General features: G+C 48.4%; 1 protein-coding gene and 1 long non-coding RNA gene across 4 annotated transcripts in view; one reads left to right on the forward strand and one right to left on the reverse strand.

Annotated features, from left to right (window-relative positions):
- The window catches only part of Kcng2 (potassium voltage-gated channel, subfamily G, member 2), a 69,711-nt gene extending 52,730 nt beyond the window's left edge, over positions 1-16,981 (reverse strand). The window contains exon 1 of one of the 3 annotated variants that reach the window (NM_001190373.1): positions 16,886-16,981. The gene's annotated coding sequence lies outside the window, so the exon portion shown is untranslated. Of the gene's footprint in view, positions 1-15,493; positions 15,572-16,325; positions 16,418-16,885 lie in introns of those variants that run through there. The other 2 variants (XM_006526467.4, XM_017317904.2) reach the window with 2 other exon arrangements.
- D330025C20Rik (RIKEN cDNA D330025C20 gene) lies at positions 15,508-18,554 on the forward strand. The gene has a single exon (NR_168057.1). It is a non-coding gene; the product is annotated as an RIKEN cDNA D330025C20 gene (long non-coding RNA).
- The last annotated feature ends 4,083 nt before the right edge of the window (positions 18,555-22,637 follow it).

The following is a 22,637-nucleotide window of genomic DNA, read 5'->3' on the forward strand; positions in this document are numbered from 1 at the left end:
AGAATTTGATGTGTTAACTGAAGTCTTCACACCCCAAACACCCATGCTGGGACTTCCTCGCAAGCATGGTCCTTCTAGAACAACCTATCAAAATCTCAGAGAGTTTTGTAGAGACAGAAAACGCTCATCTTAATTCATATGGAGTCACAATGGCCTGTGGGTAGCTCACCTAATCTGGCATGGAAGGACCACACCAGAGCCCTACCCAATTGCCAAAGGATATAAAAGACTACAGCAGTTAAGACAGTGTGGTGCCGGATATATTAGTCAACAAACTAGCACAAAGAGCCCAGACATAGATCCTGGTGTCTATGGGAACAGAGTATCTAGATCAGTCAGTCAGCAAGAAGTCCTCAGATGGTGCTGAGAAAGGGGACACCCATATGCAGAAGGTCCAGCCTCATACCACATAGGACAGACACTGTGGCATAGGTGAACCACATTGCACAGTTATAGGAACACTTAGAACTCAGCTTCCTTAACTGAGAATCATGATTTTTCATGTAACATTTTCATGAAACACTTGACAACAGAAATTGTTTCTGAATTCAGGATGACAAACATTAACAAAGTCAAAGATGTAACAAATCCAAGTTATTCCTGGCGTGGCTCACTTCTGTTGCATGGTGCCACCTTACTGCAGCCCTTGGTCTGAAACACTCAGCATGTGCACTTTGCACCATGTACACACAACACATGCTACTATGCCCTGTAATACCAACCAACCAACCAACCAACCAACACGCCCTGAAACCCCTAGGCTCAGATTCAAGATCATTCTATGCTATGAAATGCAGGGTTTTAAGTATCTATCCAAAGCTTTCCATCTTTACAGAAATATAATGGCTTAATCACAGAAAACACTTTTAATATGTTCCTACCATTACTCATTATTATTGAGCATGTTAGAACATCCTTGTGCTGTATTGTGTTAGACTCTTTAATTTAAGAAGTCAGTATCTGAGTTACTGACTTAAATTTCATTAAAAAAACAAACAAGCATTAAATAACTTTTGAGACTAGCACAAAGTTTCCCACAACTTTTAAATGGTTCCTAAGCATGGCTGCCATTTTGTATGAAATGCTTACGCCAAGCAGCGTTCTCAACATTACTGATTAAAAAAATCAAGCATTGGGCAGCTCTGAAAGATGTTGAAGGTGCTCTGCAACTCACAGAACCAATTTCAGCCAAGATTTAATCTTTATGTAAAAATAAATAATACATATATCTCAATAGTATGAAAATTTGTCTTAGTCTTTAGTTAGTGGTAAAATTTAGATATATATATATACCAAGGAATCTTTTTAAAAATTCAGCATGATTATCAATAAATATTTTATCCTCATATGTATATATGTATATGTATATATCTCCAGGGTCACATAAATAAATTTCAGTTGAAAAGGTACCTCAAATGATAAAAGCTTAAGCCTTAAACTAGACCAAGCAGTTATAAAGATGGAAAGTAGATTAGAATGCATGGTGTGTGTGTGTGTGTGTGTGTGTGTGTGTGTGTGTATTTTTGTTGGGAGTAATACAATTTTGGAATAGTGGTAATGGTTACATGACATGGTAAATGTAAGTGGTACCACTAAATTATACATAAAGATGACTAAAACACATTCTGTCACACACACACACACACACACACACACACACCACACACACACATCACACACACACACACACATATCACACACACACACCACACACACCACACACACACACACCACACACACACACACCACACACACCACACACACCACACACACCACACACACCACACACACCACACACACCACACACACCACACACACCACACACACACACACACACACACACACACACACACACACACACACACAGAGTTTTGTAAAGAGAGCACAGGAGAGGCGGGCTCTAAAGCTGCAGTCTTTGCTCGTTGGGCTCTGAGGTGCTATTCTGGCAGCTTGTGAAGCTGTGTAAGGCACTTCCAGGGGTGGGGGTGGTTGCCTGACAGAGGCTCAGGCCCAGGACCATTGCCAGAGCTGAGCTCTGCCTCATGGGCTCTGCAGCACTCACCACAGAGGCACCTGACACTCCTCCATACTGCACAGTATAATTAGGGCCCCAGTGGAACTCCTGCCCACGCCTTTGGGTAATTTGTGTGTGGGCTGCTTAGATGTTCAGGACTAGAAAACACATTTTCTGGAAGCTGTGCTGTTTCCTGTGGGGATGGGCGTCCTGGCTTATGTGACTGTACCATGTGCCCCTCTCGTCACTAGAACCCTTACAGCTGAAGGTGGCCCAGGTGTGTCAGGTTAGAGCAGTGGGGATGGAGCCTAGGACCTCCCGGCCACCATAGGCTAACCACCTTCAGGTGGAAGCCAGATGCTTCCACAGAGCAGGGCTCTGTGGAACAGAGCTCATTATACTTTCTTCTCTGAGAAGCTGATTCCGTGATGGTCCACAGGGTCTCTCTGTGCATATTATATACCCAATTGGGGAAGGGGCACAATCGGCCTTGGTGGAAGTGGGCATAGCCTCTGGTAAACTCAGTGAGAAGAGCCCAGAAGACTGTAGGCTCCGGAAAGGCTCAGGCTCCCACCCGCTTCTGTTGCCCCATGCCTTCCAGGAAAGAACTGGAAATGAACAGCTGCTGGTGACCCAAAGTCACCCTGACCTGCACTGCTTTTAAGAGGCATGCAAATAGGAACGAGATACAGGGTCTTGGGTTAAGTGGTATGGGGTAAGTACAGAGGTCTCAGGACGTGAGAGATGCTGACTGGGAGATAAGGCCTCACTTCGGCCTCAGAAACCCAGAGGGCAGTTATCTAAAGGAGTACAGAAACTGCGGAGACAATGGAATAATCGTTGGTGATCCTTAGCTGGGTGTGAGGGGTCTGGGGACAGCCCAGGAACAGTGTGCCACTGTGAGACAACTTATGACAAGAGTGACAGCCTGTGACAAGGTACGCCATTCTGTTGAGAGTAGGTAACAATAAGAGTGTCATCAGAGGGGGCTGGGGTCATGGCTCAACGGTTAAGAGCACCGACTGCTCTTCTGAAGGTCCTGAGTTCAAGTCCTAGCAACTACATGGTGGCTCACAACCATCCGTAATGAGATCTGATGCCCTCTTCTGGTGTGTCTGAAGACAGCTACAAGTGTACTTAGATATAATAATAAGTAAATCTTTAAAAAATAAAAGAGTATCATCAGAATATGACAAGAGGAGTGGGTGACAACCGTGTTGCAGTGGGTGACACCCGTTGTGATAATCAGGTGACAAGAGCCCTTTTACTTCCTCCATGAAAGCCATAGGGGAACTTCTCTGCTGGGGATCACCATCTAACTCTGGATGCACGACCTGGTCACGGGTGAGTCCTCCTCACCTTTTTACTGACCAAACGCCACCAGGGCTGCTGTGTCTCCCTTGGCTCACATGGTCAGGCCCACAACCAAGTCTTTATAGGAGAGAGAGAGAGAGAGAGAGAGAGAGAGAGAGAGAGAATGAATGAGAATGGCACATTGCTCTCCTGCCTGTGTCTGCACGTGTGTTAATTATCTATTAATTCAATTTGAAACAAGCCCATTATCCATTTCTGGAAGAAAAACAGTGTGAAGGAGTTACATAAATGCCTCATTCCCACACCAATTTCTGCTCAGAAAATTGATTCTGAAAGAATTTTAATTAATAATCTCCAGGAGATGGAAATGGAGACCCAGCAATGCAGTGGGCTGCCGCAGGAGAATGCTCGGAGGGCGGGAAAGGAGGCTGGGAGGGGTCTGGCCTGCAGTGGGCCCATGCTCACAGTGGCCTTTGGACCTCATGTCTGAGCTCCGCTGGAGGAGAAGGAGATGACCTGACATTTCTGTAGAGCCCTCCCCGCCCAGCCTTTGCAGAACAACAAATGTGTGGCCACTGCCTTCTCTTCAAAGTCAGGTCCCTTCTCTGCGGGACCCTGCTTTTAAGATAATTCTAACTGGGCAGAGCTTTTTACTAAATCCATGTGTGGTATACAGACACACAAAGTTTGTACATCACTTTCTGCAGGTTGAGATTCCCCACACCTATCATGGAGAGCCCCACTCTCTCTCCACCCCCGCACCCTCTGGCCAGTTCTCGAAGGGTCATTTCCAACAAATTCATAGAATACTTTCACCATTCGGAGGTGACAGGGCCACCATCATGCTCTTATTGCTCTCAACAGTCTTGCTCACTCCCCCCACCCCCACCCTGGTTTCCACACCTCATCCTGGCACCGCTAGGGTAGCCCCCACATTTCTGATGCTGTGAAAATGGAAGATGGAATCATGGGGTCTGATAACCGTGAAATTCGCTCTTCACTCTGCACAGGAATCACATGAAGTATGCTCTCAATGATTCTCTCTCAGAGGTGTGTACCACCACAGAGAAGCGTCCCTGGTTAACAATCACCTCTTTGTAGATATCTGGGTCAGGTCTCCTTTGGGCCTACTAGGAAACCTATGGCAAGGCTTTGTATGGCTGTGTGTGTAAGCATGCACACACATGCATGCATGCATGCATGCACACGCCCCGGCAAGCTGGTGGCGGTCATAGTGGACCCAGAGAGTCTGTTCTTTCCTTTCCCTGTGCAGGTCCTGGAGAGCCCGCTCAGATTGTCACGCTTGGCCAGAAGTGCCTTTGCCACTGAACCGTCCCCTTGGTCCTGATTCAACTTTAGGACAGTGATTACAGTGCTAAGTCATATTGTAGTTGGGTGTTTATTTTTTCCAAAACCTCTAAGTGGTTTTCTACAGGCGCTGAGCCAGCCTGTGTGAGCGATGGCTCTCCTGCTTCTCTGTCAGCCCGTGGTGTTACCAGTGAGTTTTACTGTAGCCATTTTGATAGGCAGGACACGATACCTCACTGTTGTTTAATTTACACATTTCTAAAGATTATTGGCGTGGACTATGTTTTCACGACTGTTTATTATCTAGTTTTCTCTTTAGTGTCTATTCTCATACTTTGCGTAGTTTTAATTGGGGTTCCTTGATAGACTATTGAGGCTTCTTGTTTTCCTTCTTGAATGTATAGTTTGCAAATGCATCCTTCTGTTCCATAGTTTACCTCTCTCTAAAAGGTCATTTGGATTCTGATGAGGTCCTGTGAATAAAGTTCGTCTTTTATAGACCATAATGTAGGTTTCAAATCTAAGAACTTTTCGCCTACCTTACATCAGATTGATTTTTCCCCAGCTTACATTAACTTAGCTGGGCAGAACGAGTGGTTTCTGTGTCCCGTTCCATTGATCCACGTGTCCTTCCAGGACACGATCGATACCACTGTTGAGATAATGGTGGCTACAGAGGAAGTGTGAATATGGCTGGAATGGCTCCAGCCACTGTTCTCCCTTTGGGGGTTCTTTTGGGTGTTTTGGAGCCTGTATTTTCCCCTAAGAACCTCAGAATAAGCTTAATATGCCTATGTGCGGTTCCCTTAGAAAACGCGGTGGGGATATTCCCACAAGTGAATGGGCTAAGCCTGCCCATCAGTCCAAGCAGCAACACATGTACCATGATCTTCGTTCATATCCATGAGCATGGTCTAACTTTGGACATCTTCCTCCTCCTTTTCTATGGCACTGAGGACTGGACCCAGGGCCTTAGGGGCGTCCACTATCCCTGCCTTACATCCCCAGGTGCCTGATGTCCTCAAGCAACATTTCTAACTTGCAGCACTCAGAGTGTTGGTGTTCTGTGCAATGTGTACCCCCTGTTTAGTTTTGTTTAGCACCCCCCCCCCATTCCCTTGTGCTGAAAGACTGAACGGCACGATAGGCAAGCACTGCACGTTTGGTGTTATAGGTCAGTGTTTTCATACAGAAGTGTGAGTTCTCTTTTGGCTATACACACTGCAGTTCTGCCGAATTCACTCATCAGTTCTGGCAATTTGGGGGGATACATTTGCTGGAATGTACATTTCTTGGAGTCATGTCATCTGCAAACAGAGAGATTTCTATTTCTTCTTCTTCTTCTTCTTCTTCTTCTTCTTCTTCTTCTTCTTCTTCTTCTTCTTCTTCTTCTTCTTCTTCTTCCTTTTCTTCTCCTTCTTCTTCTTCTCCTTCTTCTTCTTCTACCTGAATATCTGTCATTTCTCCCACTGCTCTTCCTAACTTTACTGGGTAGCAGTGGTGGAAGGAGCATCCTGGCCTTCTTGATCCTAAAGAAAGAAAGCCTTAGTCTTCACTTTGAATTTTCTCTCTCTCTCTCAATCTCTCTCTCTCCCTCTCCCTCTCCCTCTCCCTCTCTCCTCTCTCCTCTCTCCTCTCTCTCTCTCCCTCTCTCCCTCTCCCCCCTCTCTCCCTCTCTCTCTCCCTCCCTCTCCCCCTCTCTCCCTCTCTTCCTCTCTTCCTCCCCCCCCCCTCTCAAGCTGGGAGTCTGATTAGGTGTTAGGTTTTGTTAAACATTCTTCTACATCAGCTGTGGGCTTTCTGCTTGGTAGTAGAACATATTAACTGCTTTTTAAATGTAAGCCAGGCAGCCTTGCCCCTGAGTGTTATAGCTGGGTCATATGGTAGACCTGTCGATAGTTTTCTGAACAACTGCTGACTGGTTTCCACAGCATCCATGCCAATTTGCACTCTACATGTAGTGACTCAGTTTTCCCAAGACCATTTGGTAAAGACCCTGTCTTTTGTTCAATGGGTGTTTTCTTCATCTTTGTCAAAACGTCCATAAGCAGGAACTTCTGAGGCTTTAGCTGTGTTCCGTTGTTCAATGTGTCTCTCTTGTACTAGTAGCCTGGTGTTTTTATTATTATGGCTCTGTAGTATAACTTGAAATTGGGCACAGTGATACCTTCAACTGTGTTTTTATTGTTCAGGATTGTTTATTGTTGTTTGACTGCTTGCTACCTGTAGTCATTTGCGCTCCCATATGGATTTAACGATTTAAAAAAAATTCCGTGAAGAATTGCGTTTGAGTTTTTGATGGAAATTACATTCCATCTATAGATTGCTTCCAGAAGGATAGCTGTTTCCACACTATTGCTGAAGATATTACATACAACGGTCAAAAGACATGGAGAAATCCGGTTGGTACTAACCTAGAAGCCCGTCTCCTGTTGACTAGCTTGCATAGTACTGGAATGTGCTACTACCAGGCCGCTGTGGGGGAAAGCCCTCAATAGTCTTGCCCCACTGTGAACTATGCGAACTGCAATAAGGGTTTATAACAAAACCCTTATTTGTGGATAACAAAACAACAGTGACACAACTCTCATGAGGGTAACCAGCCCCTTCTGATTGGATCTAAGGCCTACTCCACAAGAGAAAACACACCTAGCATTATAATCTGATCAAGAACCTACAGTGGAGGATCTCACAGGTTTCAGGGGTGAACCAACTACTAGTACTCTGCTGAATCGATGTAGAATCAAAGTGTCTTAGTCAGGGTTTCTATTCCTGCACAAACATCATGACCAAGAAGCAAGTTGAGGAGGAAAGGGTTTATTCAGCTTACACTTCCACACTGCTATTCATCACTGAAGGAAGTCAGGACTGGAACTCAAGCAGGTCAGAAAGCAGGAGCTGATGCAGAGGCCATGGAGGGATGGTCTCTACTGGCTTGCTTCCCCTGGCTTGCTCAGCCTGCTCTCTTATAGAACCCAAGACTACCAGCCCAGAGTTGGCACCACCCACAAGGGGACCTCCCCCCTTGATTACTAATTGAGAAAATGCCTTACAGCTGGGTCCTTTCTCTGTGATAACCCCAGCCTGTGTCAAGTTGACACACAAAACCAGCCAGTACAATTGACCCCTTGTCAACTTGACACAAAACCACGTCACTAGTAAGCCTCAACCCTTATGTTCTTATTCATCCCCAAGATCTAAATAATTTTAAAAGTCCCACAGTCTTTACATATTAAAAGTCCAATCACTTTAAAATATTCAATATCTTTTAAAATTCAAAGTCTCTTAACTGTGGACTCCAATAAAATACCTTCTTCCTTCAAGAGGGAAAAATATCAGGGCACAGTGTCACAATCAAAAGCAAAAGTCAATCTCCAACCATCCAATGTCTGGGGCCCAACTCACGATCTTCTGGGCTCCTCCAAGGGCTTGGATCACTTCTCCAGCCATGCCCTTTGTAGCACACACGTTGTCCTCCAGGCTCCAGATGCCTGTATTCCACTGCTGCTGCTCTTGGTGGTCATCTAATGGTACTGGCATCTCCAAAATGCTGCTGTCTTCCACTATAACTAGGCTTCAACACTAGCCTCTCATAGGCTCTCTTCATGGTGCCAAGCCTCAACTCCTTTGCATGACCCCTCCAGTCCTGGGCCGTCAATTGCAACTGAGGCTGCACCTTCACCAATGGCTTTTCATGGCCTCTCACAGTGCTTCTGTGACCTCAACTGCTCTTCATGACCCCTTCATGCCTTCAAAACCAGTACCACCTAGGTAACTCTTACACATTACCAAGTCCAGCCACAGCATAAGGTATAACCTTGGCTATCTCTAGAACACAGCCTCTGTGCTCTCAGAAAACACTTCCCAGAAGATGTCACCTCAATGATGCTGGTCTCTTCTTAATCACCGCTAATTTCTTAGCTCCAGCTAACCAGCATCCATAGTCCCAGTAAGGAAAAGTTTTCACTTTAGTAGTTCTGGTATCTTGTTAATCACAGCTGATTCTTCAGCCCCAGCTAACCAGAACCACAGAATCTTTCACAATCAAAATAGCAATGGCCCTGAAAAGAGTCTTTAATTTTTCCTCTGAAATTTCACAAGCCAGGCCTCCATTTTCTGCTCTGTTCTTAACATTATCTTCCAAGCTCCTACACACAACATCTCACAGAGCTCTTAACACCGAATGGATCTTCTGGCCCAAAGTTCCAAAGTCCTTCCACAGTCCTCCCTCAAACATGGTCAGGTTGTCACAGGAATACCCCACTATGCTGGTACCAATTTGTCTTAGTCAGGGTTTCTATTCCTGCACAAACATCATGACCAAGAAGCAAGTTGGGGAGGAAAGGGTTTATTCAACGTACACTTCCACACTGCTGTTCATCACTGAAGGAAGTCAGGACTGGAACTCAAGCAGGTCAAGAAGCAGGAGCTGATGCAGAGGCCATGGAGGGATGTTCTTTACTGGCTTGCTTACTTCCCCTGGCTTGCTCAGCCTGCTCTCTTATAGAACCCAAGACTGCCAGCCCAGAGTTGGCACCACCCACAAGGGGACCTCCCCCCCCTTTATTACTAATTGAGAAAATGCCTTATAGCTGGATCTCATGGAGGCATTTCCCCAACTGAAGGTCCTTTTTCTGTGATAACCCCAGCCTGTGTCAAGTTGACACATGAAACCAGCCAGTACACAAAGTGTCCAGTATATTCATTTCTCTCCACCCATCTATTAGCACAGATCCCATACCTCATCAGAGAAGTTTCTTTCTGAAGCTGAAGGTGGTCAAGAGAGACAGACGCTTACAACTGGTCAAAGTCCAGAGAAGTGTCTGTGGAGTGTGCAGCCACAAATGGGACGTTTATCTCACACCTCCTCCTCAAGGCTCAGGGACTGTGGACAAAGGGCTGAAAGACTGTAAGAGCCAAGGTCAGGGATGGTGAGATGAACAGTGTCTTCTGACATGACAAGACCGCTGAACTCGGCACCCTAGCTGCTGTGCTTGCCTGCACAAGACCAAGGCAATCAACATTCTAGCATGGAGCAGGACATGGTCTCACTACTTAGCCAAGGGTGGCCTTGAGCTCCTGATCCTCATACCCTCTCCTATGCCAACCTCTCTCTTTTCAAGTATCCCTTTAAAAGTTTTCCATTGTTTTTTTTTTTCTCCTCCATTTTTTACCTCAGGCTATTTCTAAGTAGAATCTTCTCCTCTTCTTCCTCCTCCTCCTCCCCTCCCTTCCTCCTCTTCCTCTTCCTCTTCTTCCCCGTCTTCTCTTCCTTCTTCCTCCTCTCCCTCCTCCTCTCCTTCTCCTCTCCCTCTTCCCTTTCTCCCCTCATCTTTCCCTCATCCTCTCCCCCTCTCCCCCCTCTCCCCCCTCTCCTCCCCCTCTTCCCCCTCCTCCCCATCCCTCCTCCTCTTCCTTCTTCTCCCCTCCTTTCTTTCCTCCCCTCCTCCTCCCCTCCTTCTCTTCCCCTTTTCCTCCCTTTCTCCCCTCCTCCTCCCCCTCCCCTCTCCTCTCCCTCCCTCCTCCTCTTCCATTTCCTCCCCTCCCCTCCCCTTCTCCTCCCCTCTTTTTCCTTTTCTTCCTCTCTTCCTCTCTCTCCTCCCCTCCTCTTCCTCTCCCTCCTCTCCTCCTCTCCTTCCTCCTCCAATTCCCTCTCCTCTTCCTTTTCCCTCTCCTCCTTCCCTTCTCCTCCTCCTCCTTTTCTTAAAAAAAAAAAAAGACTCAGGTTAGATCGATTTAAAATAAAGAAATCCTGAAAGGAGAAAGAGGACTGTCTGGGAAGAGGAAAGGGACCGGATGGGGAGATGCAAGAAGGGGTGATTGGGAGCTGTGAGTATGACTAAGACACATTACACATGTAGGCAACTGTCATAATAAACCCATTAGTACACTTATTATATGCTAACAAAACTAGACACAAATCCTCAGATAGACAGAGCATCTTCCTGTATGAGATCAGAGCCCATTAAATCCCAGAATCTTACGGACAGAAAGTGCAAAACTTTCACGAAGGACGCTTTCAGAAACACAGTAACTAAGCAGCCAGTTAAATCCTGGACTTGGTGAGCCCACTCACTCTTTCACTCTTTGAAATAATATTTCAAGTAGCCACGAGGGCCTGAGTCAGGAAGGAAGGGCTGGTATTCACTTAGAAGATGTGGGATCTGGATGGCCCTTAATATCATGGTTTCTCTTCAGTGATGCACATCCCAACCTTGGGATTTGATGACATCTTAGTATGAGGATGTGCAGAGAGACACACGAGATTTCTGAGTATTGAGTGTGCAAATATTCCACAGCCATCCCTGGGACCAACCTGGGTGGGAGACCTCTGTACTTGGGTGGGTACCTAACCCCCAAGTCCTCTCCAGGTCTGAGGGCAGAGTTTGAGGATAGAGTTTTAATGTGAGTTTTACTTACATTCACACACAGTCACAGAGGAGGGGGTGCGTCCCCGCTGTCGTTCTGGGGCCCTGCACAGGTTCTGGGTATATGAGAATGTCAGGGAAGAAAATGGTAGAAACATTTCACTTAATTAATCTTGTTGTTCTAGCCCTGGACCAAGGCGCAATGTTGAAAACTGACTTCCCTGCGCCACAAAAGAAGACGAGGACATGTTTTCCTCCTTATTAATTTGCCAGGAGAGATGTGTATGTCTGGCCTCTGTGTCAGCCTGAAGAGAGCCACAGCACAGTCTAAAGGCCGTTCCCGTGAGACAGAGCAAGACGCTGCTCTGTCACTAAATTAACGCTCTGAGGAAGAAGTAGCCAGTATTCTCCAGCTCCCTCCCGGCAAGGGTGAATTCTGCCTGCACTTTTCTTGGAAGCACCAGGAAGCTGAAGAGAGGGCTCAGTAGATGAAGTGTTTGTGGGGTCAGCATGAGGACCCGAATTTGGATCCCCAGCTACCGTGCAAGATCGAGGATATACCTGTAACCCTAATACTGGCTGGAGGAAGGCTGGAGTCAGCACACATCCTAGGCATTGCTAGCCTGTCAGTCTAGCCCCTTACCTCCTGCAGCACCCCAAAAAGCAAAAAGCATGGCAGAGGAAGATGTTACCCTCTGACCTCCACATCCCCTTCAACAAGAAACCTGCTCATCTCTCTCTCTCTCTCTCTCTCTCTCTCTCTCTCTCTCTCTCTCACACACACACACACACACACACACATCAGTTTGAGAGAAGAGAGGGTCTCTGACTAACACACATTTTTCACAAGGCCGGAGTGTCTGAGAGTTCCAAAATCATTCCATTAAATGGCTGCAGAAGAAAGCACGGTCATGCCTCCCTTGCCTCAAGACAGACCTGCAAGACCATCCCTGCTGATGGCCAGCCAACACTCCATTTCCTGACCCCCACAACCGTGCTCTAGTGACGTCACCAGGCACCGACGTGTCTGGTATGGTACTAAAAGGTGGGAAGCATGTGAACAGCCATGTTGGGTGCAGAAACTGATCAGAGGAGAAGCTTATGTCCGAACGGTGACAAAGAAAATAGATGGCAGAGACATAGAGGCTATCACAGGAAAACAGATGACAGAGAGAGGAGGTGATGAATGAGAAGGTCACCAAGTTCAATGACATCAAACAACTCAGCTAACGTGGGTGGACTCTATGGCCAGCGCGACCCACAGCAACACAGTGAACAACAGACCCTGTCTCAAACAAGGAAGAAGGTGAAGACTGACACCCAAGGGTTGGTCTCAGATCTTCACACATGTGCTCTGGCATGCTTAGGAACACAAGCACACACACACACACACACACACACACACACACACACACTTGCTTAGGACCTATATTCAGAATCCATATTTCCAGGCCTCACCTTCACTACCAGACTTGAGTCCCCGAGGGCAAGGTCTGAGGTGCAGCGGCCAAGTGGTTTGTGTGTAAGGAAGCCCTCAGATCCCCCTTCCTTGGTAGGTGGAACAGTGCGTGACAACACAGTAGACCCAGAAACCCAACAAACCCACCCGATGGAGGGAGCTCCGGGAGCTGGGAAGTCACAGGGAGAGCGGAGCCAAGAGTCAGGCACAAGTGGATCCCACAGCCCTTCCCACCACAGCCAAACCTTGACAAAAATAAATCTGCCTCTTAGAGATGGAATTTAGCTGAAACTGCCCCCGTATTCACAACAGCCAGACGGTTTGGAGGCCTAGTGGAGCCTCCGAATTCTAGCCTTTGATTTTAAGGCACCACTCTGGTCTATGCTAACATTTAAACACCATCATTTAATGTTTAAGGTTAAGAATATCCAGGATAGCCACTGAGTTCTCAGACCAGAGCCTGAATCCTGCCTTCTTTCCTGGAGCCCAGGTCCTGGGGAGCTACCTTGGTGGAGGAAGAGGAAATGCTAACCTAAGAGGTGCCATGGCTCATTAGGGACAATTACAGAGAGGTAGCTGTGCCCAAGGCCCAACAGCCATTGGAACCTTTGCTGGCGTCTGATACTCTACAGAATCTCTCTTAGGGGACGGAAGTAACACAAACGGTTTCTGCACACACATTCACATTTCCATTAAGTCTTTTTCTAAACTCATGCTCAAATGAAAATGGGTATTTCTAATGGAATGTGGTTTGCGTTTTACTCTACAAACAAATCTCCCCAAAGCTAGAGTTCAAGGACGTCATTTGGTGGAGCCTTCTCACATGATGCTGGAACTAAGGGTCTACATGAACACTGCAGACTGCACCACATCTGTGGACACCGAGACCCAGGTTTGCTGAACCTGTGTCCTCAGAGGGACGTTGGCTAGAGGATGGAGGTGGGGGGTGCTTCTCGGTCATCTTCCTCAGCTTGCTCTTATGTACTGAGCTGTTTAGAAAAGGGGGAAAGATGACCCCACGCCTCCTCAGATCTGCCGATGTCCAAGCTCCTCCAACTGGGAGATGCTTGGGCCCGCAGGTGGTTCCTGGAGGGTAAAGGACTGGTCCCTCCCTGGCCTGACAGAGCCTCTCTGGACAGAGGAACCTTTGGAGTTCCGCTTAACAAAGCTGATGAGCTGCAAAGTTGAAACTGCTTCAGCATACAGTTTCGTTGCAACAGAAAAGAAATCCCAAGTACCTTCAAGCTCTGGAAGATGAAGATGAGACCCTGTTAAAGGCAGTTCTGACTTAGTCTCTCTGGGGTGGGGGTAGGGGGTGCTGCAAGCCAACCGTGGTGCCTTCGCTTCTGTCAGACACTGTGGAGGCTTTAGCAAAGCAGACCTTAGCAACATAGTTGCAGCGACATGGATACTTTCCTCCTGGTGGGTACACCAGCCAACTGAAGGCAGTCTCTGTCCAGACAGATACTCCCACTCTAGCAGTGGAGAGCTCTCTGAGTCTCCACCGTTTAGAATGTCCCCTGATAGTGTTATCTCTGAATGCTCCTGCTCCTTACCATCCATGGGCAGGCACTCAGCTTCAGACCCAAAGAGCCATTTTGGACCAAAGGCCAGCCTCATCATTCAGATCTGGTGGCCTTCAGTACTCGGTGCCACACATCTGTTCCCCTCCAGTCTGCCCCCACATACCCGCGTAGGGTTTCTGAGCCTAGAGCACCTCCCACTCTAGACATCCTGCCCTCTGGGGACCTAGTGAGACACACTTCTTCCAGAAAACAAGCCCAGAACTAGGGGTGAAGATGACCCCATCCTCATCTGCCTCAGCCCATCCCCCTCCAACTCAAAGACACTTAGGACCAGCACTTGCCAGGGCAAACCCCAACATTTTATCATTTCCTACCAACCTATGTGTTTTACAGGACCTACTAATTATGGCACACACACCTGTAATTATGATAATGCTGCTCCCAGCCATACACTAGGTAGAAACTCTTAATTATAACTCAACCAATTAATCAAGCAGCACACATTTTCTGAGCATCTGGCCCACGCAGGGCTCTACTAGGCACTGGGAAAAGAAAACCACACAGCTCCAATCCGTGTCAGCCTGGGACTCACTCCCATCTCTTCCTCTGCCACCACAAACACTCAACTTCTTTTTGCTTGTTTTGTTTTTAATTATGGCAACCCCAAGGCAGGGGAACGACTCAAATGGAATCTATAAACTGGCCTTGGAGAGCTGTCATCAGTCTCCCCCCAAAGAGACCCAGAAACCACAGCCTTCTTTGGACAGCACTGCATGTGTCTGTTGTCTGTGTCGGGTACAGAGCAGGGACCTCCAGGCAAGTGGGCTTCACCCCTCCATGTGCCACAACAATCTCAGGGTTCATAGCACAAGAGAGCAGAACCTACCTTAGGCAGCCAGAGGACAGTGAAAGTCCTACACAGCCCAAGAGAGAAGGAGGGACTGGAGAGAGTGAGAGAGAGGACAGCCATTGCCTGTAGGGCTTGCGAATCCCTCCTGGCACTGGTAGAAATGAAAAACCACCACTGAAGGCAAATCCCTGCCGGGGTGGGTTTACTTAACTGACCCATGAGCAGGGCCACAGTGTGATCCACTACTTAATCACTCTCAGAGTTCCAGACTGGCTGAAAATCCATTATTCACAGCAAGCCTTTGCTCCAAATGCTGTCCTGGCCTTTTTTAGCCAAGGGCAAAGGAGGGGACAAAAGAGACCAGAGGCTGTGAGAGGGAATTCTAGGACCTCCAGGGGCCAAGAAGAAGGCTGAATCTGAGCTCATGATCTCCGGGGTCCAGGAGCAGGAGAATTTGAACTTGACCAAAAGGATCCCGAGGACAGCACATGAGCCCAGAGCTTCCTTGCGGAGCAGGAGCAGCGCTTCAAGGGACAGAAGTCTTGGAATCAAGGGGCTTCCCAACTCTAAAACCATTCGATGGCAAACATGCGTGGGATCCCCCAAGAATCGCGAGGTTGGACAACCATCTCGGACGTATAAGAGGCAGCTCACCTTCCGCACACGCTAGCCCAGGCTCAGACCCCCCTCGGCTTCCAGCACTCTCACTCCCGGCGGTGCCACTGTACTGACCAGATGTTGCTGTCCGAGCCGGGAGGACAGAGAGTTTGCAGAATTTGGAACGCGGGAGCCAGGACCCACACCCGAGTCACACCGGCGCCCTAGGAGGTTAGAGAAGGCAAGGTGGCAGGACACCCGCGTGTACAAAGCGCGTGAGCGCGCGACTGCGCGTGTAAAAGGTGGGTGGGGGGCATTCACCATCTCGGACCAGAAAGGGAACCAGAGCCTTGGACTCGCCCCAGTCACCTGTCCACCAAAGCTGGTGCGCACAGCCTTCAAGCCTGGTCCCGTCCGATCCGGGAGAGCCATGATCGCTTCCCGGGGACCCTGGGCCCCGCCGCCGGATGAGAACCTCTTTCACCCTCCTCTCTCCTTCTTACCCGGGCTCCGGTAGAACCGACGCGGGCAGACGGGGCGGCAGCAAGACCCAGCCTCCAGCGGCCGCCAGAAGCGCCATGAAAGCGCAGCACGCGGCCAAGCCCGATCCTCCGGCTTCCAGCGCGGGGAGCGCGGGCGGCCCCACTCCGCTTGCCCCAGCCCTGCCCGACCCCTCGAGCGCCCCTCCGTGGGCTGCGGCGCCCGCAGCGCAGCCAGGCATCCGAGCCAAGCTGCCTTCCCGCCGGTGGCCGTCCGCGGACAGGTGTCCAGCTCCGCTCGGACCCGGGCCCGGCTGCACAGACCTCTTTCACAGCTACGCCCCTGTCCCGGAACGGTCCCAGGGACTCTCGGTGCAGACTCCGGTTACACACTGTAAATTCAACTTTACCTCCTGCCCGGGCTCCCAGCTGCTCGCTCTGCGTGCCGGGCCGTGGCTCTCCTCCGGGTGGAGCGCAGCGTCCCCAGAGCCCACAGCTCAGAGTCCGGCACCGCCCCGTGAGCCGCCCCCAGGCCGCCCTGGCCAGCGAGTCCCCGCTACGGTAGCGCGGCGCCCCCTCGTGCCCAGCGGGTCCCAGGGCGAGGCCCCCACTGTGGCTTGGGAAGCTCCAGGCTGGGCTCTTTGGGCACTGTGTGGGACCATGGAGGGACAAAGGCATGGCTTCCGCACCCAGGCACCCAAACACATGGGCTTCTACACTCACATTCAGCCGCACTCAAAAAGGCACACAGGTGCACTCACATGAATTCACAAGCTCACCAGAACTCACGTTCACCACCCATACACACCTGAGGGTCGTCATACAATCACATAGGCACACGCACATGGTTTATGCATAAGCGCTTGATCACACATACATGGGAGCTAATAGTGCATACATGAGACACACTGGTGCACACCCTCACACACAGCTATTTGTATAGCTCAAGCCAAGTAAGGAACCCACTCACCTGAATTCAGAGCCCATGCCATTTGAGACGCGTGGACTGGCCCCTCCGAAGCCGTGCTCCAGGGGAAGGAAACAAGCTCTTTCAAACAAACTCCAGAGACATTTAGGATGGGAATGTAGTTTTCCAGTCTACGGACAAGTTCCAACTGTGAGATCTGGAGATCCAGCAAGCAGAGGCTCTGCGATCCTTCCTATGACAGGGGTATTTTATGGATCCGGTGGCGGGAGGCCTCTGGTGGCTACTGTGTCACTGTTTGCATGGAGAGGGCGATATTCTTTCCCAGCCTCTGTCCTGGATTAGGCCTGGAAGAGAGGCGTTTTCTCCTTGGAAACCGTTCATTGGATTTAGAGCCCAGGCTCTACTAACTACCCAGAGCCCAAGTCACCAAGTTCCTTCCACAGGAAATGGCTGCTTCTGGGATCTGTGACCTTTGAGGCAGTTCTGTTTGTCAACACAATCTGTCGGGGGCGGAGGGGGGGCAGATGCTCCTGGCCAGCCCTGTGGATACTCAGTGACAGAGGTAGAACGAACTGGGAACGCCTCTGATGCATTGATAAGCAGATTGATAAGCGAGGTAACTCAGCGGAAGCTCTCAGCTAGCGCCCAGCTGCACACGTTCTCATAGGCACAGACAATCCAGGTGGTTCCTGGACCGCTTATTGTCTGGCCCTATACTGTTCGTCTTGGGAGGAAATGGCCAGGTCCAACTGCACCCTAGCCACCCTTTTAGACCCTCACTTTGTGCCAAGTCTCTGGGTCACAGTGACCACGCAGTGGAACTAGCCTGTCTCCCTCCCCCACTTTTGAAGATTGTCATTATCCATTCCTGACACCCTGCACATTTGCAGACAACTTGACTCCCAGTCTCCAGGTCTTTACATCCCACCTAGGCAGTTGTTGGGATTCATTTCCCTGATCCGATATTCAGGTGGTTTTTTTCTTTGTTTGTTTGTTTTGGGTTTTTTCTTTTTGATTCTTTGAAATGTAGATTATTACAATTTGTTCCTATTAAATTTCACCTTGTTCATTTTTATTTCATATTTATTTTCGTGAGCTTGTCGGGTGCTTTAGGATCTTAGATTTACCCTGTTCCCTTGTCTCCTTGGACAGATACAAACTTGACTGGTTGCCTGGCTCATCCTCAGTATGGGTCTTGTGCTGCAACAAGGCCCCGCACGGGAGTGCAGTCGGTGTTTCTGACAAGAACCAACTTCTGTGGGCCCAGATATCAGTGTCGGTGCTGGTCCCCACTTGGCTATCCTATCGGTCCAGCATTTCCCATGTGTTTTAGAAGGATGCCAGCATTGATTTACTGTCCTCCGAAACTGAAATATAATTGGTGGCACAATTAAACCTTCGAGTCTACTACCAGTATTGCACACATACCAAAACAGGAAAGCGACCCTAGTGTGATTTCATCATCGGTGTCCACCACTCTGATTTGGTGTTTTGGAGATCAGCGCAAGTAAGCTCCTCTGCCTGGGTTGCATAGGAGTCTGTGTGTCCTTGATCTCTCTCTGAGTGTCCTTGTGTGTACACCGAAAACAATGGCAAGAATTCCATGTTGTCTCCTTTGGTAATCTAGTTTGTTATTGGGAATGCCAGACTCACTGTAAGCAGGAAAAAAAAAAAGCTTGCAAAACACTAAAATAAAAAGTTACATATTTCATTTTTATGCATTTAAAGTAACTCTGGTATTTGCAAAACCTTATAAGCTAATAAAGAGGCTTTTTTCATACCCCCCCCCAAAGTTACATGTATTGTAACAATGTTTCAGGAAGGTTGATAGGTTGATACACTAACCATTGCTACACCCGAGGGCTCTTGAGATGCAGGATTCAGTAGGATGTGAGGTTACCAGTCCAGCTTCCTGCTCTAGGACCCATGGTATCTTAGTTAGGCAGCTCCCCAGAGAGCATTTAGGGATACAGGGACACCCCGGTGGCTGGCTGGCCCTAGGAAGCTGACGGGAGGAGGTGGTGAACCTGCCAGCGTGGGCTTGTGCTGCTTGGTTTGAATTTCCTAGATGATAGGAAGTTGATATCTGGGTGAGGTTCATGCTTTGGAGTAGCCACTGTTTTGTGAAGGAGGAATGTTTCAGAGCGGTTTCTGTCTAGAGTACATAATTATTAGAGAAAAAATTCTACTTGTGAAAAACAGGAAAGGGAGCCGGCAAACTTCCTGTAGCTCCACCATCCAAATTTCACCACTGTTAACATTTCCGCACCAATTTTGACACCAAAACACCTTGGTCATTTTTATATAAAGAATACTTTTGGTTCATTAATATAAAAAATAATATTATAACATATGCTGAAGCTTCACTGCCAAACAGGCAACACATGTTGCTGATGGTCCCACATAAAAGTTAGGAGTTATTTAAACAGAATTCCAGTCTGTGACGTGTATCATGCCTTATTAATTGACATGGTATTCTTTCCAACTTTCCACTCTCAAAGAACTTTACCGTCATAGACATATTTGGGTCCCTTTCATGACTACGTTAACCTATTACCAAATTCCAACTGGTGTATTGTTAGCAGAAAATTCCAGAAATAAATATTGCCTGGACCTGAAATTGCAAATTGATTTCTCTGAAGAAACAGGAAATTCTGAGCATGTTTGTCTCTCCATCTTTGCAAACACTGGCCCGTGGGGCAGGGGCATATTTTATTTTGATGTCATTGGTCCTTTGTGCAGAGCCTGTCCTATGAGCTTGTTAAGTTAATACATGTTTATGGTTTGCATCAGTGAGGAAGAGATGAGCAGATACTATTGTAAGTTGTGAATCATAGAGTAAACAGAGGCACAATAAACTTGTAGAGACATTGAGTCCATAAAGATTAGCATACCAGGGAGCTGCAACCTGCAGGTAGCTCAGGAACTAAGGGAGGCTGTCACAGGACCAGTACAGTGTAGCAAACAATAGAAGTCTGATGGTCATGATGGTGGAGCTGCAAAGACCGAGCCTCTTTCTGTCGAAAAGCACTTGTTACGTAACATGACTCCAGAGCTTAGGTTCTGTTTCTCTTTAACACAGGCATTTGCAAGTCACAGCCAAGTGTTCCTGGTGTTTGCAAACCAAGTGTGCTGGGTCACTTCAGAGGCCTGCCTGGCTCCATCTGCTCAGGATTCTTTCAGCTTGGGATTCCCGTTTTTTTATCTAACATGAGCACATATCAAGTTACTTTCATTGCCGGCATTTTCTAAATCGGTGGTTTTCTCCTAGATATTTAACTATACATTTATTTCGCTTCTTGGCTGCTTTTCAAAGGAAGATGATATATGTCATTCGGTTGCTATTAGCAGTTTCAATGAGATCCAATTAGACACTGTGCACTTTACAGTGGGTAGTTCTGTGGCTCTTACCCTGTTCATAGCCATCTCGACGGTTTTCTATGCCTGTCGTCCATTAACGAACCCTGGACCCTTCCCCCCACTCATGGCACTCCTGGTCCTTTCTGCTCATCTTGCCTCTTTCTGAATCAGTGCTTGGGGAACATGAAGGAGCCTACTGTTCCCGTGTGCTGTGTATGCAACCTGCTCTTGGCCATTTGTCCACTTTGGGTACTTGTGTTCTTTTGTAGGTCTGCCTTTCTCTGGGGTCCCCATAGTTCTAGATGACACAGCTCTGCTTCCAAAGCCTGAGCATCCTCTGCCACTGCCCTCTTGAATGCAGAGCAGAGTCCTCTGTGAGCCTCGGCATCCCACAGGTAGCCTTTCCCTGCGCGCTCCATGGATGTGTGCGATCATCTGTTGTTCTAGTCTCTGGCTTTTCTTTCCATCAACTGCTTGTAGCTTTCCACACCTTCTCTCCATTACACAATTGCTCCAAATGCTCTCAGACCTATTCCTCTTGTCTGCCAGCCATGCCCGCCTGTTCCTTCTACCGTCCAGCTTTTGATGGATCAAACGTTCTTCATCCTAGGGAATTTGTTCTCTCTTTGAGCTTTCTCAAGTTCCCACCTTTGTTCACTACTTTGAATCCTACAGCCCAGGATCCCCACCACCTCCACGTTTATCATCATTCTGTGTCCTTACCTTGCCTGGACCCCAAAGGGAGGCAACCAAACTTCAGCTCATCCTCCCATCCCTGAACATGGACTTTGCACGCAGACGCAGTGTTCACGTGCTTCTGAAATCTGTGGAGACTGAAATTCTGTCGGTGGTTTTTAGTGAGAGTCCTCCTGCAGAGAGGAGAGTCCTCCATGTACCGTTCCTGCAGAGAGTTCCTCTTTTTCTTCTTCCCTGGGATAAGCAGCTAGTTTCTCACTTACCTTTTGCAAGGGAGGGGTTTCTCCCTTTGAATTTTCTTATCCAGGGGGCAACGAAAGAGTCAACTACTTCATCTGTGACTGGGTCCCTCCCCCGCCCCCCCTGCAATGCAGCTGTGTGTGTGGCTGAAGCTGTGTGGTGTTAAGCCTGTGAACTCACACGATCAAGGTCTAGGGAAGGAATCACATAACAGTCAGGGTTAAGCTTAAGTTTATGTATATAAGTGTGTGCCTGCTTGTACAGATGTACAGCACAAGTGTGTCTGGTACCCACAGAGGTGAGAAGGGGTCGGATCCCCTGGAGCTGGAGTTATGGATGGTTATAAGTCACCTGGTAGGTTCTGGAAACTGAACCCAGGTCCTCTACAAGAGTGACAAAAGTTCTTAACCATTGAGCCATCCATCTCTCCAGCCTTTTGAAATTCAAACTCGTGCCCAGCAAGCATCCGGAGTTTCTTCTCCAGCATCCTGTTGCTCTTTGGTGGAACACAGGACCCTTCGCCATCAGTCCTGTTGGCATTCAGAATTTCCAGTGCTTAGAAGCAGTCTCGGGCTCGACAGAATCATGTTGAAGTATTTGCTTTGCTTCGTGCTGAGTGAGGTTTGCTTCATGTCAGTGAGGTTCAGGGTGGTGGGCATCTGCTTCCCCCACACCCCGTGCTAACAGAGACATTCTAAAGACAGACTCCTGCCTTGTGCATAATGGAACCCCATTCTCCACTCGGGATAGATCATTATCTGTATCCGGTCTAATAAATTTACCTGCTTACCTGTCACAGCAAGGGACACCCCCCAGGTCATATGTTCTGGGCACAGATGCTTCAAACAGTTATTGTTATTGAGAGTAGTTAGGTGTTCAGCTTTATGAAAAGTCAAATTTAGTGGACAGTTACAAAGCAAGCCTGAGGTGGGGGAGGGAGAGAGAGAGAGAGAGAGAGAGAGAGAGAGAGAGAGAGAGAGAGAGAGATCGTGCCTGTAGGCTCCTGCTCCTCCCTTAAAATGAGCTTTAAACATCTTCCTCCTGTGCTCAGTCACAGGACATAGACCCAGCACCTGAGGAGAGGCAGGAGTGTGGAGCACAGCCTTCTCGCCCCCAGAACCCAATTAGAACAGAACCATTCTCCATGAGTGAACAGCTCCCAGCAGGGGTTTTCTGCCTGTGAGGGAGATGGTCACCTTCCTGTGGAGGTTAACGAATCCGCTGAATTGTAGGGAAGGCCAGTCCTTCCTGCAGTAAGGATGGGGTACAGAAGGGGCCTGGAGAAGATTAGGCAGAAACAAGAGAGGTGCAGACAGCTGAGCGTTAATGGCAGCTCTGGCCACAGAGCTGCGGGGGTAAAGAGGGCTTGCCCCTCAACTCCCAGCCTGCTGCTGTGAGCTAAAACTTCCCAGCTTCCTCATCTCGCTCCCGAGGTCTTTGATGTTTACATCTAAGAATGTGTCCCGAGTTGCTTTCACACTACTGAGAGATCAGAACC

The sequence above is a fragment of the Mus musculus genome, chromosome 18 (assembly GCF_000001635.26).
Source record: "Mus musculus strain C57BL/6J chromosome 18, GRCm38.p6 C57BL/6J".
NCBI classification, from domain to species: Eukaryota; Metazoa; Chordata; class Mammalia; order Rodentia; family Muridae; genus Mus; species Mus musculus.